Raw genomic sequence first — 12,587 nt, 5'->3', positions numbered from 1 at the left:
TGAAACTTGGTTTATGACAAGGAATTCTAATTCTTTAATCACTCCACACCCTGTAAGACTTTTGTTTAAGGACAGGCCCCACTCATTCCTGAGCCTGATGACCTAGACTAGGACTTCTTCTCCCTTCTGGCTGGTTCTTTTAAAGTAGCCAGCTGGTAAAGACTGCGAGGTGGGACTCCAGCCAAATGGGAAAAGGAGGACACAGTTCTCTTGCATCATGGATAACCTCCACCCCCCGACCCCCGAACACCCACCCTCCCCCCCCCAGTTTCTGGATCCGGTGTGTACTTGCTGACTGATCACGCAAGTCCAGATTTTATTTCTAATGCCTCTTAGACCCTGGGAAAGCTCCTGGCTGGTGATATGGTCTCTGACAGCTGTTGACCATTGTAGATGTTGTCTTAGTTATGTGGATGGTAGATGCAGGAGGGCTGGCAGGGGAGATGGTTGAGCAGGAGGCTTCAGTAGGGTCTCCTCCTCTTCTGAGTTTCCTCTCACTTGACTCCACTGAAGTCTTCAACATCAGGTGTGCTTTATATGCACAGGTGTCACCTGGACCCCAGACTTTTCATCCCCCAGCTCTATCCGCAGACCTCCTGCTCCAGAGGTCAGGCTGCCAATATTAGCACCTCAGCCTCTGGCCCCAGGCTGGATGAGTGTGTGTTCTTGTTTCCCTGATCATGCATTTTCTCTCTGTGGCAACCAAATCCTCCATCAGAACCATCACCAGCTTCCCACCAGGTCCCTCAGAATCCTCTGACCCTCTAACCCATTCTCCCTCTGCAGGTGGCCAGAGTGGCTTCTGTTAGATGCACAGTGAAGGTGTCACTTTTGTGTAAGGTGGTGGTGACTCCATGTGCTTCAGGAGAAATTGGAATATGGTAAAAGGACCCTTTGACCTGCTGGATAATGCTCCCCACTGCCTGCAAGTCATGGCCAACTGCATGCATGAGACACTTACATACTGTGGAGGCCAGCCTCCCTCGGAGGACCACCATAGAGCAGCCACAGCACCTCAGAGCTCAGGGAGGCCGTTGTCTGTATCCTCACCAATGTCCCATGAGTTTGGGCATGTCTGTATTTCAGGTCTACTTCCTGCTAAGGTGCCTGGTTATAATATTACTGGTGGGCATCTGGCTTCCAAGCTGGCCTTAGGAAGTCACCTTTGGTATCAGACAGAGGAGGCAAAGTCATACGAGTTATTACAGGGCACCAAGAGACACCCGCCCAAGACAGCGTCCCCTCCTGGCCCACCGAACCTGGCACTAACCCAGCAAGTACAGACATGGGCCTGTGTGGTCCCCACACAAATCTATAGCTGTAAATCTCTGAGTCCTTCCCAAGTTCCTGACTGGGGCAAGCTTGGCTCCTGAGATTCCCCAGGCATCCCACACCCCTACCCCTTTGTCTTGTGTATAAGGGGTATCCACCCCAGCAGGTGGGGCATAAAGACCTGTGTTCAGAAAGAGACAAAGGACCATCACTGGCGCCTTTAAGAAGGGCTTCCCAGGGCTGGAGCGATAGCTCAGCAGTTAAGAGTGCTGGTGATTTGGGTTTGGTTCCCAGCACCCATGTGGTGGCTAGCAACCATCCTTAACACCAGCTCCAGAGGATCTGATGTCCTCTTCTGGCCTCTGTGGGCACTGCATACACAGGTACACATATACACACAGACCAAACACTACTACACATAAAAATAGATGACGATAGATGATAGATAGATGACAGATAGATAGATAGACAGATAGATAGAATAGATGATAGATAGATAGATGATAGATAGATAGATAGATAGATAGATAGATAGATAGATAGATAGATAGATAGATAGATAGATGATAGATGATAGATGATAGATAGATGATAGTACTGTGAGGTACTTCATCAGAGAAGACCACTCAGACTAAGTTTTGCCAAATAAAAGTCTTTGTTTGCCAGAGACTACACAAGGGTGTTGGAACCCACATGTGTAGCCCCAAACCATCTCTAGGTTAAGCTTTTATACAGAGAAACCATAACCAGGGGTGAAAAGTTTAAGTTCTCAAGCTTACAGGTGGAGAGCCCCCTTAACAATTTCTATTCTATTAAGTAACAAGTACTATTTTGCAGAAGCAAGCCAAGCATAACCTACAGAAGCCATAAATCTGCAGTTAGCAGGTACACTCCAGGACACTCTGGCCTGTTCCCAAAACAACCAGGGTCCAGCTGATATGTTCCCATACCCTGGGCCAACTGCCTGATAATTTCAGAGACTAGAGTCAGCCTAAACTTTAATATTGTGTAGCTGTGTTCAAGAACATGCATATCACGATAGACAGATGATAGACAGATAGAGGAAGGAAGAGCTTCCTGTGGGAGAAGCAGGACGACAGGACAGAACCATGATCAGCAACAAGCTTAAGACCACACTGGGAAAAGAAGGGACTGGGTCCCAAATCCTGAGGCACAGCGGAGGCATGACTCTGTGGCACCAGGGCTACCTGCAGAGCCTACTGGAGCAGGTGTGGAGCGGGTGTAGTAGACTTGCCAGGCTCTAGAGTGGTTTCACAGCTCGACTTGTCTTGATGGCTGAGCTGAGCCCCTCACTTTACAGTTGTGGAAATGGAGATTTGGAGGGACTCTGAGACCCTTCCCATCTGACATCCAGAAGGACCCCCGGGCCGGGACCCTGACCGAAGCTCTCCTGGAGAGCCAGGGCCACAAACCAGGATCACTGCTGAATAGCCATGCTGCATCACGGCCGCTGTGTGGCATTCTGGCTTTGCCTTTCTGCTCACTGACTGATGGTTGAGGGGTGCAGTGAGAATCCTGGGAGGGTGCAATGCACAAGATGTACAGCTGTTCAGAGAGGCTGTGGTCAGAGTTGGGAAAACCCTGCAAGGCACCATGGGACGAACAGTGGTGAAAACGAATGCAGGAGACTGACCTCGAGCCAGACAGCAGGTGGTGGGCACAGGACTTAGTCCTGGAGGAATCTTCGGTCTGGGTGTAAATGAGTCAAGGGGTATCAAGACAAGGGCTATTCACAGAGGCAAGTGTTCTCTCAGTGCTGGCCAAGAGGGAGGCTTTGCCACCATGTCCAGAGTCCAAGGTGCTGGCTGCTGAGCCAGTGAGTTCCAACCCTGGGGACTAGGGTCCTCCCTTGCTAGCCTGTGGGCTGCTCCAGAGTCTGACAGCTGGTCACACTGACTCAGGCACAGGGTCCATCAAGTTTACACAACAAACAGGCCCGGAATCCTGAAGGGTGGGAGGGAGACGAGGATAGGGGCCTCTGTCCATGCAACAGGCACGTCTAAGATATCTTGGGAGGTGAGAATTTGGGCAAAGGAAGGGTGCATGCCTTGGGAACCAAACTCTCAAGGAGGACAGTTTTGAGGGAGTTAGTCCCACATAGCTACAGTGAAAAGGGTGATATGCTCTGGGTGTCCAATGACAGCACAAGTTAAAGGACTGAGAGAGAATTTGAACCTTATTCCTGGCAGTTTGAAGCCTGTCCTGTTTCACAGCGCCCTCTTACGGTCATTCTCAGGATCAGCAGTCGTAGGTGGGAGCACTCCCTAGTGTGGGGGGTATCCAGGGGAGGGAGCACGTATATGTGGGTGTTTAGCTCAGGGATGGGGTGGAAAGTAGAAGGGAAAAGTGACACTGGAGTCCTAGGAGGTGGATCCTGACTTGGTGCAGCCTTGTGCTTCTGAGTCTGTAGGCAGACCCCTGGTTACCTCAAGGGTAAAAGGACAATTCTGCATGGTGACCTGAAGCGGCATCACTGGGCGTTCTATCATCCTTCCCAGTAGGCCTCATCAACCAACCTGGTCCAGTCAGTGGTCCAGTCTCCTTGCCTACCCATGCCTTATGCAGTACTGAATTAACTTTCAACCATTTTACTGGTTTTCTTTTTATTAAAGTAGCATGTTCATTTACCATATGGAGAATGTAGAAAAATGCAAACTCAAAAATAAAAATGGATCTCAATGCAGCCTCCAACCTATAAATTCATGAGTTTTCACGAAGCTCCTTCCAAACCTTAAGGTAACATCAGGAGGGCTGTGTTTTACAGACTCTTTCAAGAGCCTTAGCACGCTCTGTCCCATCCCTGAGCATTTATACGGTCATCCTTCTGTTGGACATTTTACAGGTTTCAGAGCTTGCCATCGTGAACTGTGCTATTAGAAATGTTGTGCATAGGACTAGAGAGATGGCTTGGTGGTTAGGAGCACTGACTGTTCTTGCAGAGGACCCAGGTTTGGTTCTCAGTACCCACATGGTGGCTAACAACCATTCATAACTGCAGTTCCATGGGATCCAATGCCCTCTCCTGACCTCCTCAGGCACTGAACCACATGGGTGAACATATATACATGCAGTCAATATATATATATATTAGTAATAAATAAAATATTAAAAAAGGAAAGTTGGTACATGAGGCTTAGTCACTGGGTTGAGGTTTTGGAAGATGAACCAGGAGGTGGAAGGGTCCAGGCTGAAGTTCAGATAGGCATGGCTACCTCCTGGGCGGGCAGCCAGGGTCTCACCATTGCAGGCTGTGAATGAACCCTTTCTCCTAATGCCTTCTGAAGAGCCTGCAAGGGGGTGCAGATTTCCACTTCAGCTTTCTTTTAAAGTGTGTGTCTCTGTGTGTCTGTGTGAGTGTATGTGAGTGTGTGCCTTTATGTATGATGCATGCATGTGTATGTACAGATGTGCTCATCCATCCCAGTCAGAGTCCCAGAAAAGGCTGCAGAGGCCAATGGGGGAGGGCTCCCCCAGGGAAGGTTCTAGAGAGGGATAGAGGCCCCTCTCTCATGCCCATCAACCACCTATGGTTTTCTTCTATTGCTGCTGGATGCTTTCGCACACTTTCTGTTGGGTTCGCGTGGGAAGTGATCCACTAAGGACTATAGCTGTCTCTTCTTCCTAACATGTTTGAACTGATGAACTGTTTCCGTTTTCACTTAGCCAAGTGTTGTGGTTCGAATGAGACTGTCCCCCGCCCAGGCTCCAAGTATTTGGACACTGTACCCAGTTGGTGGTGCTGTTTTGGGAGGTTTATGAGGTGTGGCTTTGCAAGAGGGAAGCACGTCACTGAGGGTGGACTTAGAGAGTTCTTAAGCCTTGCCAAATCTCCAGTCACTCTCTGCTTCCTGTGCCTGGTTGAAGAGGTGAATGCTTAAGCTTCTGCTCCTCCTCCAGTCACCTCTGCCACCATGCCTCCCCACCATGATGGTCTATTGCCCCTTTGGAACCATAAGCTAAATAAACTCTTCCTTTTATAAGTTCCATTGGTCATGGTGTGCTATCACAGCAACAGAAAATACTAATACATATCTGTGATCCCAGCACTCAGGAGGTACAGGTGGGAGATAAGATGCTCAAGGTGTTTCTTGGTTACATAGTGAATTTGAAGCCAGCCTGGGTTACATGAGACCCTGTCTCAAAATAAAGCGCTGTATTTTAATCTTCAGTAGAGTGACCTATTAGTCACCTATTTCCCAAACCCCACATAACAGAGCATAATAGGTACATATGATGTCTGCAAATTCAAGCTTGCCCACTCAGCATCACTCTTTCTCTTTCATTTCAACCTCTCATGGTGACAGTAACCACAGTTGAAACACCTTGCAGTCACTGAACTAGAGTCTGGGCAAAGCTAGGAGAGAGTTCATGTCTAAAAGGAAAAAGAATATCTGTATACACAAACAGAATATAAGAGTATTTGGGGGGCTGGAGAGATGGCTCAGTGGTTAAGAGTACTGGGTGTTCTTGCAGAAGTCCTGGGTTCGAATTCCAGAACCCAGATGGTGGCTAACAACTGTCCTAACTCCAGTTCCATCTGATCTGTCACTCTCTTCTGTCTGCCACCAGCCTGCATGACACAGATCACTTGCAGACATACAAGCACAATACTCATATACATAAAATTTTAAAGAGTATTTTTTATTAATGTGGCATTTAAGGACATAGGCATTTCTTCAATTTTCTTGTCCTTAGTAAATATTCAGCTCACAATCATATTATTATTAAGTTTTAAGGACTTAGTTATTTTCCTTTAGTCCATGTTTTATCTCATATCAGGAAACTGTAAGGACAGTTTCACATGAGCTCTGACTCTTGAGGAAAAGAAGTCCTTGACAGTCTTGCATTGGATCAGACTTGGCACCAGGAGAATCTTTAACATGCCAGGCACATAGAGGGTTTGATCTAGGTCTTGTTGGCCTTATGTTTTCACTTCCTTAACCACAAGGTCTCTTTCTTCCACAGGCACTCAAGTGGACAGAGCAAACAGCTGTCAGTCTGACAGCAGCGGGTTTCTGGAGGAGCTACCGGAGCCCCCAACCCTTCAGGTAGAAGGGGCTGGAGTGGGGCAGAGACTTCAAAGGCCACCCCAGATTTATATGTCTGCCTGGAGACAGCTGTTCCCAGAGAGGTTCTCATGCTTGAAGTCGTTCGGAGCCTCTCTTCTCCCCACTTCAGTCTTTTTTCTCAGTTTGAAATGTAAATTTATTCCTTGGGATATCCAGAAACGATAGGCACCGGGCCAGCGAGATGAGTCAGCAGGTCAAGGCACTTGCAGACAAGCCTGAAAACCTGAGTTCAATCCCTGGGACCCGCATGGTAGGAGAGAAGTGACTCTCACAAGTTGTCCCATGACCTCCACATGCATGCCATGGAACACGTGCACCTCCCCACATACTCAGTAAATAAGTAAATGTAATACAATTATTCATATAGCTATATTCATGCATTTAAAAATAGTTACTGGTCAGCTACTCCTTTCTAAATAATAATAATTACATATTGGTGACTACTGTGACTAGGTGTGATGTCATAGGCCAGTAATGCCTGTGGTCTTGGCATTCAGGGGCCTGAGGCACCAGGGTCTAGAGTTTAAGCATGGGGTATATAGTGAGACCCTGTCTCAAAACAAACAAAAAATTCAGAAAACAAAAAGGCAAATTAGTAAATAATAAAAAAGACTAATATTCCTGAAACAATGACTATTTAAATAACAATAATTACATAATTACTTTTATTCATAGAGCACTCACCATGTGCAGGAACAAGGTTTAATCAGCCATCATAAAACTTGGTATTCTTTTTAAAAAAAATTTCATTTATTACTTTTTAAAAAAATATTTTATTTATTATTTTTTATGTGTATGCATGTATTGTCTGCAGGTAGGTAAGTGCACCCGTGTCGTGCAATGCCCACGGAGGACAGAAGAGGCTGTCAGATCTTCTGGAACTGGAGTTACAGACAGTTGTTAGCTGCCATGTGGGTGCTGGGATTTGAACCTGGGTCTTCTGCAAGAACAACCAGTGTTCTTAACTGCTGAGCCATCTCTCCAGCCCCCTCATTTATTATTTTTATTTTATGTGTATGAGTGCAATGCCTGAGGAGATCAGAAGAGGGTGTCGGATCCCCTGGACCTGAAGTTATGGATGGTTGTTAGCTGCCAAGTGTGTGCTGGGAATTGAAACTTGATCAAGAGCAGCCAGTGCTCTTAACTGCTGAGCTGCTATCTCTGCAGTTCTTGGTATTATTCTTATGGCCACATCACAGGTGGGAAAACTGAGGCATAGAAAAGTTAATAAGTTGCCTTAGATGCCATGGTTGTATTCCCCTAAAAAGAATTCGAGCTTTCATGCCAAACCCCAGAGCCCAAGCTCTTCACTGCTCTGCCCTGTTGGGAGAACTCAGGTCCATGGTCCTCTTTGCTTTTATAAACATGTGAGGGAACATGGAAACACCCTCTCAATCTGGAGAATTTCCTAGACTCAGGGATCGTCACATCTGCTCAGCCCAAAGACGGAAATCAGAAGGTGAGGACCCACCTGTGTGGCTCCCCAGCCTTCTCCAGAGGACACTGAGTATGCTGTCACCCTCTCACTCTCCTTGGTCTTCTGAGCCAAAGCAGACAGAGTGCTTCCTCAGGTGCTTTGGGAATCTGCGTTCTCTACCACTGGCACCGCTGAGCTGAGGCAGGTGACAGGATGCTAGTGGATCTTCCTAGCCAGCTGGAGGTCACCTGCTGGAAAGGAAAGCCCGCTGGTTATTAGAAGTCCTGGAGTCCTGGTGATTCTGACCCCTCGCCCAACTCCAAGGACATGGTCACCCTGGTTTACTTTCCACTGTGAGGTACTGGGGTTGTGCCTCACGGCACAACCAGCTCATGGTCTTTCTGCTGATGCCAGCTTTATTAATTCCTCATTTCTCTTACCCCTGAGAACCCTGACTAAGGAAGGGATATGAGAATTCTGTTGACTCATTGTCCTGAAGGTGTAATTTGAAAACCAGCAGCTTCCACTTGAAAAGTATGCCTGGGAAAAAGCTCCCTAGCTTAATTATTGATTCATAGCAAAGTATCCAAAAAGCAAGGATGGTTTTATCAACTCTCACAGGTCCTGAATGGAACTGGGGAATGGCTCAGCTGGCTGGTTCTGGCTCAGAGTCTCTCACATAGTGTGGTTAAGAGGGGACTGTGAACTGGGAGTAAGCTGGGCAGCTAGCTCCTCCATTCTGACTTCTGGCTCCTTCCTGTCATTTTGCCAATGTCTTAGTTTCATTTCCTGTTGCTGTGATGAAAGTTCCCGATCAAAGCAACTTAAAAGAGAAAGGGTTTATTTGGCTCACAGCTCCAGGTTAATGCCACCATCAGGGAAGTCCCAGAAGTGGGGACTTGAAGCAACTGGTCACATCACATCTACAGTCCAGAGCAGGAACAATGAGTTAATGCACGCATGTCAGTTCAGAACTCGCCTTCTCCACTCATACAGTCCAAGATCTCCTTCCCAGGGACTGGTGCCGCCCACAGGGGCCCATAGGCCGCCCTAGTCTAGACAATCCCACACCGAGGCTCCCTTCCCAGGTAGTTCTAGATTACATCAAGTGGACAATTAAAACTAACCATCACAACCAATAGGGCCAAGGCATGGGTTTTCACATAGCATGGCAGCCTCAAGGCATTGGACTTTTCTCCATGGCAGCTCCAGGCTGTCCTGTAAGTGTGCAGAGGGCGGAACTTGCAGTACCCTGATGTCCTTGTTGACTTATACCCAATTTTCCCACATTACTCTGCTGCAAGTAAATCGTAAACCTGTCCAGGTTTAAAGGAAGGAAAGTGACATTCTATCTCCAGATGAAGGAGTGGCCAGGTTCTGTCAGGCCATGGTCTGCTATGGCACAAATATGCCTCTCTACCTCCCTGCAAGGTTGGGAGCTTAATCTTCAAATTCCTTCCTGGATGGTATGTAAATTTTGTGTGTGGGAGGGTAGTGGTGGTTAAGAGGGCGGTTAAGAGACGGTTTAGTGGATAAGAGGGCTTCTGTTCTTCCAGAGGATCCAAATTGGGTTTCTAGTGCCTGTATCAGGTGGCTCACAGGTGCCTCTAATTCCGGCTCCAAGAGATCTGACACCCTCTTCTGACCTCCTCAGGCACCCACACACATGTGGAGACACCAACACAGACACACATATTTACACATGAAGAAAAATAGAAACATCTTAAAATTGTTTTTGTTACTGTATGTATGTACGTATGTATGTATTTGTGTGTGCACATGTGTGTGCGGGGTGTGTGTGAGTGGCATGCACATGTGTGGAGATCATACAAGTTAGTTGGGTCTCTCCTTCCACCCTGTGGGTCCCAGGGATAGAACTCAGCTTGTCATCAAGCTTGGTAGCAGCATCCTCACTCTGAACCATCCCACCAACCTTCAGGATGGAATTTGGAGGAGGGCTTTTGGGAGGTAATTAGGGTTAAAGGAGATCAAGACCAGTGCCACCTCAGGCTGGCATTAATGGCTTTGCAAGATGGAGAGAGATCCAAGCTGGCAAACTTTCCCTGTCTCACACATGATGCCTCTGTGTTGTGACCCAACAAGAAGACCACACATCCAAGCAGGCAGCAGCACCATGCTCTGGAACTTTCCAGACTCCAGATCTGTGAAGCAAATAAACTTATTCTTTACAAATGTTTCTGTTTTAGCAACAAAAGCTGAACTGAGACAGTGTGTAAGGATGGGGAAGGTGATTGTAACTGGCTCCGGGACATACAGGCGTCTCTATCCTCCCTCTACTGGGGAGAGGAAGTCTGTTCATGGCTCTGCAGAAAAAAAAGAGAAGACGACACTGGGGGAGACGCAGAGTGAGAGAAAAGGTTGGACAAGACCAGGTCCTGGCTGAAACGGCATGCTCATGCTCACCGTATTTGAGAAGGTTCTCTCTTGTGGGGCCATGTAGCTGCCGGGTGTGTTAATACAGACGGCTGCCAAAGCCGTAGTAGCAAGAACCTTACATATGAGTTGAGGGAGGAGAAGGCCATGGAAGAAACTCCAAGAGGCACATGGGCCCCTGATCAGCACCTTGAGATGCTTATCAATAAACTTTCACAAGGAACCATGTAGCTGCTGATGAAGGAGACCTGTGGCAGGATGGATCTGCTTCCTCATGGGCCCTCCTCATCCTCCCTGTACCAACGTGGTGGTTCTCCAAGACTCCTCTCCTCTTCCATGCAGAATGGATGCCCTCTGCATGAAGGATACAAGGACCACGTCCTAGTCATCCTAGACACAGGCACTTCCAGACCCACAGGGTTGTGCACTGGACCACCTGCCTCCACAGCCAAGTGAACAACAATGGGCATTTTGCATGGTGAGTCACTGCATCCTCAGCATCAGCATCAAGGGACTTTGGATCCAGGACCCCAGATCTGAGCAGTGAAATAAGTTTCCAGAGCAAGCTCCATGCAGACAGATGTGACTAGACCTCAGTGGTGGTAGCACCTTTCACTTGTCTCTGTGCTCTTGTTAGCCTCAAGGGTCCCTGGAGGCACATCTGCCTTAGAATGATCAACCATGCCCTGCGGGCCTCCGCCAGTGCACTTACCATTCAAATGGGTTGTTTGTCTTCTCCTTTAGCCTTTGCTGTACTTAATGGGGACACTAAGTTAAGGGTGGCAGAAAGGAGAAAGCGAACGGGGAAAGTTGTTTGGGATTAAAATGTGTAAGGAAAAGCAAGGGGAGAGAGAGTGGAGGGCAGAGGCATCCCGGACTCCTACAACTGTGTCACGAGGCAAAGCCTGGATTCCATCAAGTCAGACAGTTGGAAGAGGGAGGGCTGCAGAGGCACCCAGGTGACCTGGGACAGGTGACGAGCTGGGACAGGAGCTCAAGTGATGGGAGAAGATGCCTTGCTTCTTCTCTTACTTGTGGTAAGATGACTTGGACCTAGTTTTTGCTTCTTCCTGTTTGGCTAAAGTCTAGAACCAGTAGGTACATCTCTTAAGATGATGTGTCATCTGCACGTCACTCATTAGGTCCAGGACCTGGAGGACTGGTCTCCTGGTACTGAGGAGGCCTTTATCCAAGGTCTGGGGCTAAGCAATGAAGTTTGAGATCTAAGATTGAGAAATATGGGGAGTTTGACCTTCCCTACCATTTCCAAAGCACCTCATGAAGGAAGGATGTGTGGATTCCCAGAGCTTTACGGACAGACTACAGGTCCAGAACCCTGAAGCTGGCTTCTAGCCAGAATCACTAGGTCAACTCAGTGGGAGGAGGCAGGAAGCAGGCATGGTTGGCTTGGACAGAGTTTTAAGAAAGTTTTCTTGACTCCATCTCTTCTTTCCCTCATTTCTCCAGAGTACCCTTTAAACGTGGCGATATCATGGTGATTGTGAGATTGTGATCTGAGAAGTTTGAAGGACTAAAATGGTGGCAGCAATTCTTGTGACCTTGAAGGAGTAGAGGTTGTAGCTAAATACCGTGGCTAGCAGTAGCTTGGAAGGTGGCCTCCACGTTAGTTTCGGAGGTACCTTCCACTCAGCAGCATCCAGGTGCGTTCATCTTCTGCCCACAGCCAGGGCAGAAGCCAACAGTCAGTTTCCCGAACTCTTGGGTGCCAAGCATTCATTCTGTCATCTTATGTTACTGGGATCCTTGCCCTGTGGCACAGGGATTACTTTACCCATTCTAGAAATGATGAAACAAAGGACCACAAAATCTAAATAAGTTGCCCAAGTACAAGTTATTGGTAGAGCTTAGACACACACAGGTGTGGCTCTTAAACCTACGTGCTGCCAAGGGCGGCCTGCCGACTTACACTTTCTGCCTTTATCCTCCTCCATCTCCTCCTCTGACTCATGGGAAGCTATAGGGTCACTGCAGGCGATTGCCCAGGTTGTGGACCACACAGTTTCCAATCACGGTGGTATCTCATTGCCAGGCTCTATACTCTCACCTCTGCCCTGGACTCCAGCCCTCCCATGGGGTGCAGTCACATCCTCTGCTCTCCCCATCAGCTACAGCCTTAATCTCCTCTATTCTATCCATCCTCAGAAACACCCCCAATTCTTTCTTTTTGATAAAATCCTGATCCTCCATCACTTCTTTTACTTCCTTCCCTTTCCCCCTCATAGAAAGAAGTCCTGAAAAGACAAGCAGATGCTCCCACTTGTCTCTGATTCTTAAGTTCTTGCAAATCTCTCTCTTTCCTCTCTCTCTCTCTCTCTCTCTCTCTCTCTCTCTCTCTCTCTCTCTCTCTCTCTCTCACTGATCTTCCCGTATAATTCTTTTGTGTTCTTTGTTAT

Source organism: Nannospalax galili, unplaced genomic scaffold (assembly GCF_000622305.1).
Source record: "Nannospalax galili isolate Female #2095 unplaced genomic scaffold, S.galili_v1.0 scaffold771, whole genome shotgun sequence".
NCBI classification, from domain to species: Eukaryota; Metazoa; Chordata; class Mammalia; order Rodentia; family Spalacidae; genus Nannospalax; species Nannospalax galili.
This window is presented reverse-complemented; position numbering follows the sequence as displayed.